Source organism: Pinus tabuliformis, chromosome 6 (genome assembly GCF_031772625.1).
Source record: "Pinus tabuliformis cultivar Carrire ecotype Pingquan chromosome 6, CPIR1, whole genome shotgun sequence".
Classification (NCBI taxonomy): domain Eukaryota; kingdom Viridiplantae; phylum Streptophyta; class Pinopsida; order Pinales; family Pinaceae; genus Pinus; species Pinus tabuliformis.
The window spans coordinates 434,677,269-434,684,297 of NC_142292.1; positions in this window are offsets into that span (position 1 = coordinate 434,677,269).

Below are 7,029 nucleotides of genomic sequence, written 5' to 3' on the forward strand. Positions count from 1 at the left end.
TCCTCTGTTTGACCCCATTGCAATATCACCATAGCATCCTTACAGTTTGTACGACTATTCGGGTGTTCCTTTGGAACTATCCCCTTGTACTTCTTCAACTATTCGTTGTCATTTGTTCTCGGATATGGAACCCAAAGGTGATGCTCCAGTCACTTCTCCATAGGAGTCATAAGTTTCTACTCCACACACTGTCAGGCAGGAAGAACATCCTTTTCCTCTTGAGGATTTCCCCTATACAGGGGGTATTCCCGCCAGTTTTCCACCTAAGTATGTGTCTTTGGCACAGTTGGCTTCAAGTACACCTAGTGCCTCATCACTTTACCATAACCCTGTTTAGAAGTTAGGTGCCATGCCTACTTCAGGCCCATTCATTGTAAACACAAATTCCCAACAGGTTGTTACCTCAGTCCTGGTGCAACCCATCGTTTTCAACACCCTTGTATCATCAGTCCCAGTCACCCGTCTATCCCAACCGATAGTTTTGAGGAATGTCTCTGTTAGTTCGTTCATCCCTCTAGTCAGTGGCCAAGATGCCACCGCCTGGGGGGAAAACCTGACTGTTTCTGTGGTGTCAAGTGCCACCAATGTGAGTGCTCACAAGATCTCATGCTTGGTATAAACCTGCCTTTTTCTGGTGTTATTCATAACCCTACTGATCCTACCGGATCAAGCAATGTCTAGCACCAATAGGTTCAGAATCCCATTGGTCCGTCTGGATCAAGCAATGTCCAATATCAGTAGCCCTATGAGGCTCACGTCCAATACCAAAATCCTTACGTTACATATGGTTCTCAAGGAATGGTTAATCAACCTTAAACCCTTTATTCTAGGCAGTACATTCAACCTAGCTGATCCACCTTCCAAGGTGGTTATGGCCAGATTTAGTTCGGAAATTTTTCGGGCACTGCAAGTACCCTTGTAACAAAAAGGATAGCCTCTACAAAAACAAGTGAAACCTTTGTTGTAGCAAGGGCTATCTACGCAACAACAAGCGCAAATGATCCTACAGCAAGGTCAACTACAACAATTGTGAGGTCAACCCTTACAACATTGCAACAAATTGTGCACTAGTAGATGCAATATGCTCCACACACCTCCCAGCCCATGTCTTCACAGGGCCAACCTCAGAAACCCTAGGGACAAATTTTTCGACCGCAAGGTCAACCTTTGCAACCACAAAACCAACATGAGCAATAAAAATCCTTGAATACATATCAGCAGGGTCAATCCTTACAACCACAAAACCAACCCGAGTAGAAGCAACCCTTGTATACATATTAGTAGGGTCAACCCTTGCAAGGGCAAGGCCAAGGTCAAGTCCTGCAACAGTAGACCCAAAATACTAATGTCCTAGGTCAACAACTGTAAAATACTTTTGGCCAAGGGCATTAGGTACAAAACCCTAATTCCCTAGGTCAGCAGGCTCAAAATCCTTTTGGTCAAGGGAAACAGGTACAGAATCCCTATGTCCAAGGGAAATAAGTGTATCAACCTTATGCTCAAGGGAATCAGGTCAAAAATCCTCTTGTTCAGGGACAACATGTTCATCAGCCGTATGTTCAAGGATAATAGGCCCAATATCCATATGTCCAAGGTCAACAGGCTCAACAACCTTTTAACCCGTATTTTGCTTATCAACAACCTATTTCCGAATTGTTCCAAGGTATTCAAGGTGAAAATCCTCCCTATGGTTAAGGTAACTCACAATGGGGGCATTGTTAGGTGCTATATGGCCAAAATCACCCACTATGGGGCCAAAATCCTTACCAACAGGAATGGGCTCCTCTATTCAGACCTGCTTACCCACCTCCTATGCCTTTTAACACCTAATTGCCATTCTTGGCCACACTCAAGTTGCCAGATGTATCTCGCCTTACGAATGATCCAATCCTTCATTCTCCATACCGGCCTCTGGTGTTGTGCAAGATACCAAGTGACTGTCCAAATTTTGATGGGAAAGTAAAAGAAGATCCTCAGGCCCATGTGATGACATATCACCTCTAGTTCTCTTCGAACTCATACATTGACGATTCCATTCATCTCTGTCTTTTCCAACGAACCCTCACAGGTGCTGCAGCCAAGTGGTACATCGAGCTTCCTCAAAGTACTTACCATGACTTAACTCTTTATCCATCGCTTTCCATGCATTTTTAGTTGCTACTTCATTATGAAACTGGCACCTATTTGCTGACACCACTTAAGCAAGATACTGTGACAAAAATCTCTGATCATATCTATGAATGGAGATGTAGACGTCACCTAATCAAATTTGAGATTTCTAATCAGTTGCTCACTGAATGGTTCACTAAATTGTTCGTGGCCCCGATTTTTCACAATATGGCTATGGGTGGATGCCTTACTGAAGAGCAAGCCATTACTCGTGCCCAGTAATTAGATCTAGTTTACTCTTAGTCTAGAACTTTGTATGAGTTATTACTTGATGCTCTGCAACCATCATCCAATCTCGTGACATCCATGTCACAAACTGTATCTCCTGTCGTTGGAGTTATTGGTTCAGTATCCCAGAGCCCTACTAAATATTCTTCCAAACAGAAGTCGGTCTCAAATGTTGTTCCTATTAGTTCTTCCCAGAATCCACCCGACCCTGGAAAAATCTCCGAGGTCCACTATGTCCAGTCTACCATAGTGGACAAATCCTCGAAAGGTAAGAGGAAATGAAAAGGAAAAGGTAAAGCCAATACCCCAAAACAGGGTCCTCCCAAATCGTTTGCTGGTGAATCTTCGCAACAGAAACCTGAGTATCCCTGCATCATTTGTGAGGAAGATCACTACAGTAAGGATTTTCCCCAATGATCCGAAGTTAGTTGCTTGCTCAAAGGGACCCCCGCTATCCCCAAAAAGCCATCTCGATCTCAATAGACCCAAATGGAAGCCCAATCCCAATCATCTGCTTCCTCAGGATCTCAAGTGTTCATTATGAGTACGCCTATTAATGTGGCTACTAGATCAAAATATTATCAAACCCCTACTCCGATAGCTAGGAAAGAGAAAGAAGCCAGCCCTTCTTCTTCTACCCTAAGTTATGGACCTCTTCATATCAAGTTCTTGTTTTAAGGGAAACTAGTGTCTTTTCGATCGACTAGCCCTCTAAGATTGGCAGCTATCCTAGAAACAAACAATTGAAAGCAATTTGTGATTTCCTCTATGTATGATAGATAAGAGAGATGCAATGGAACCAACCTGGATCTTCTGCTTAACTCTTTTCTTGATCTCTCTCCCCCTTGACAGAGCTTGCAACTCCTCTCCTACTTATCCTGCTTAGATAATACCTGTAGAAACATAGTAACAAAACGCTGTCAAAGCATCTTGATCTATTATATCATAAGCATTGTAGGATCAATGGCATTCACAAATAACAACATTAACAAATACACAATTCTATGGAGGAAAACTCAAAGAACTTTATTAAATAAAAGGGAGAACTAAAACCCAACTGTATAATCTAGCATCATCCTCCCAGCATCAAAGCCCTCTTCACCTCATGAAAAGAAAGATCACCCAACAATACAATGCTCTTACTCAAATACAAACTATCAACACTTCCTTACAAATTACAAAATTCCAGTCTCCAGATCTCTTAGATGAGGGATCAATTTATAGATGTGTGCAAGGGTGTGAGTCATCTTTGGGTTTTTAATTAGTGTCATTCCACTTGTTGTTGTTGGTTCCACTTGGAGATTTCTTGGATATCTTACTTATCCATGGGCGAATTTAGAGAGGCAAGTGTCATAGGAGAAGTTTCTAGAAGATTCCATAAGCATCAACTTAGAAAATTGTCTCAGACATTTTTCCGTTCTCACTCATCACACCCTATAGAAGGCCTCTTTAGTATGCATCACACCCTGACAATGGAGCAGTCAGTATGGTTTTGTTTTGGCCAGTTCTGGATGGTTTTTCAGGTGGAACTTCTGGGGAATGATGTAATCAATTGACCATGATCCTTTACGATATGAAACAACACTTTTAGGGGTTAAATAGCTCGAGTTTATTGACATATAAGATTTGGGTTGCAATGCCCAAATATGTATATAATAGTGCCCTAACCCTGATTCTATTATACGACCACCCCCTCAAGGTGTGTTGCGTAAACCCTCATACAATCATAACGCCCAAGCTACTCAACACTATAATATTGTTAAGGATTTGGCTTAGGCACCATTAGCTATCTCGACTCTTGAGGTGCTCCAAAGCTACCCATCATAATGGAAATATTTGTTGTCAGCTATTGGGGGTATCAATCCAACCGATTCCAATTTGATATGTTTTGATCTAGAGAACCATGTCCCATGCCTCCCTCATTAGACTACCTTTCTCATCCAGGTAATCATCAATGAAAAGACCATCCACAGGACTGTCATCAATAAAGGTGCTTCCACCTCTATCATATCAACCGCATGTTAGAAGGCTATTGGTTTTCCTACTTTGAACCAATCTCCAAACACTTTGGAAGCTTTCGATGGTTGTGATTCACGACCCTTCGGTGTATTACCTAAACTTGCCATTACCCTGGAAGGCAAGACAGTGCAAGTCAAGGTAGAGATTGTTGATGCTAATCTCAATTACAATTTTCTACTCAGCCAGAGTTGGACCCATTATATGCATGCTATAGCCTCCTCCCTATTTTGCGTGATTTTATTTCCCCATCAAGGGACAATTGTCATTGTCGACCAACTATATTTATTTGCATCTTCCTCCTTAGATGGCAATGTTCCATACGTTAAGCACATTGGTGCTCCCTATGAGAGTGTGGGGCCAGGTCTTTTTAAAGATTCTGCCTTAATGGAAATTTTTCCGATCCCACCTCCTCATGTTTCCTATGTCAACATGGTATCGATTAAATATGATCCTTGGGTCATACCTTCACCACATCTTGTTGATACCTAGGGCATGGTTATGCCGCTTAGTCCCGCTGAAGTCAATTAAGTGGAAATTGCTTCGGCTTTAAGTTCTACATCCTCTGATTCCTCTGTTTCAAAGACCTCTCTCGATACGTACTCTCAATCCCTGTGGTTTGTAGCTTTGGAATCATTTTATCCTTTAGCCAAGACCTTCCTTGCTTATGAAGGTATCATGGCAATCATGTCTCTTGAGGAACCACCCTAAACCGATACTGATCCTCGCTCCTCGTTCCTCCCCCACCCGATGGTCATGTCTACAAATCTCAAAGAGTTCTCATCTCTGTTGTCTATTGATGTGTTAGTTTATCCTGACATGATCGAGATCTTTCAACTGAGGGCACCTTTATCCCTTCATGGATTCAAGATTTTTCTCCCCCCCGAGTTTTCACCCATTGCCCATTCTTGTAATGGGGTTTCCATCTGACTTGTAACCCTCCCTCACCCACGGGGCATGGGGTCAAAGCCTTATATGAGTTATACTCCATTATTTGGCCGAATCGATGCTTGTTTGTCATGTCAACAGTAAAACTCCATTCTTCATCTGTGTTGATTGATTACCCGAGTCCGGCTATGGATTCTCTTAAGAAGTATTATGCTTAGCTCATCTTGCATGGGTACTTGTGTACATTAGTGTGTCATTCATTTTTGTGCAATGTAGTTTGGTGTGTTAGTTTTCAAACAACTTTCCTGTTTACTATGATTTTCTTGCTTCGCAGATGTCTGCAACTCCTCGCATCGGTTTTGCTGATGGTGCTTTTCGTTGTGCCTTGAACTTATGATCCATGACATGGGATTTTTATGACCCCAACAGTGAGTTGATTGACCTTCAAGGTATCTGTTTAGGTTGTACAACTAATAACATTGATGAATACAGTGTGATTATCAAACTGTTGTCATAAGCCATTGCTCTTAACATTAGAGAGTTGGTTGTGAACATGGATTCACAGGTTGTCATCCTTCAACTCAATGAGCGATATTTCATCAGAAACCCTCAAATATTTAGAATGTATCTCCATATTCGTATATTGGAAAGACATTTTGATTACACTACATATCATCATATCCCTAGGTGCATGAATACGTTGACAGATGCATTAGCTAATTATGTGTTGGATACACATTTACGAAACATGTGAAAAGATAAAACAAACCATTTGTACCATAATAAGCAAGAAAATACAACATAAATACATATATATATATATATATATATATATATATATATATATATATATATATATATATATATATATGGTGATAATGTTTGATACATCAGAACCCCAAAAAATAATATGTGTGTCCAAAATAGAATTGGCAGCTCGCAGGCCTCATATATTCATGGCACATAGGCCTAAAAGAAATGTAAGTGTTGGACCTAGGAACTAATCAGCATGGTGATCGTGGTAGCATGACACAACTCGTTCAATACGAGTCAGAAATTGGCAGATCCAGTCTGAGACTCCCACCGTTTGTCTCTGGTACTGACGAGGAATGTCTCCTACCCGAGCATACTCTGGGATACCATGAGTCAACCCCTCAATGTTCCTTGCGATCTCCTCCTCGTTGTCACTCCTCTCCTGATAAGGAGGGACAAAATCAATCAAGCGAGGGACACGCCTGGCTATTGGGGACATCCTAGCAGGTCTCTCTGGTCCAACATCTGCATTAACAAGAGAAATGTTATAAGCACATATACACCAAAAACAATTAAAAATATCAAAATTAAAAATTTATTTTTTACATTCATCATCAAAATCCTCTCCATCTGTTAATGGCATGACCGGATCTCCACGGAAGTCAGTGCCACTGTATGGCCAGTCCTCCATGACGATCTTCTGTCATCGTAGCCATGAAAATAATGTAGGTATGTATGACATGTACTGACCCCCAGTGATCGTGGGCATCGAATGACTCCAGCGGTCCATCTATGAATCGCGTGGCATGGGAGGATCCACCTGAGTTAGATGATACTAGAACAGTGGCACTCATTCCAAGAAAAATGTCACGAGCACAAATTCGAAGCAAAATTGCTTCAAATTCACTGCCTTAGCTTTGGTCAACTGAAACTTTATGTTGATCTTCATGGCCTCTGCCCAATTGAATATCGTAG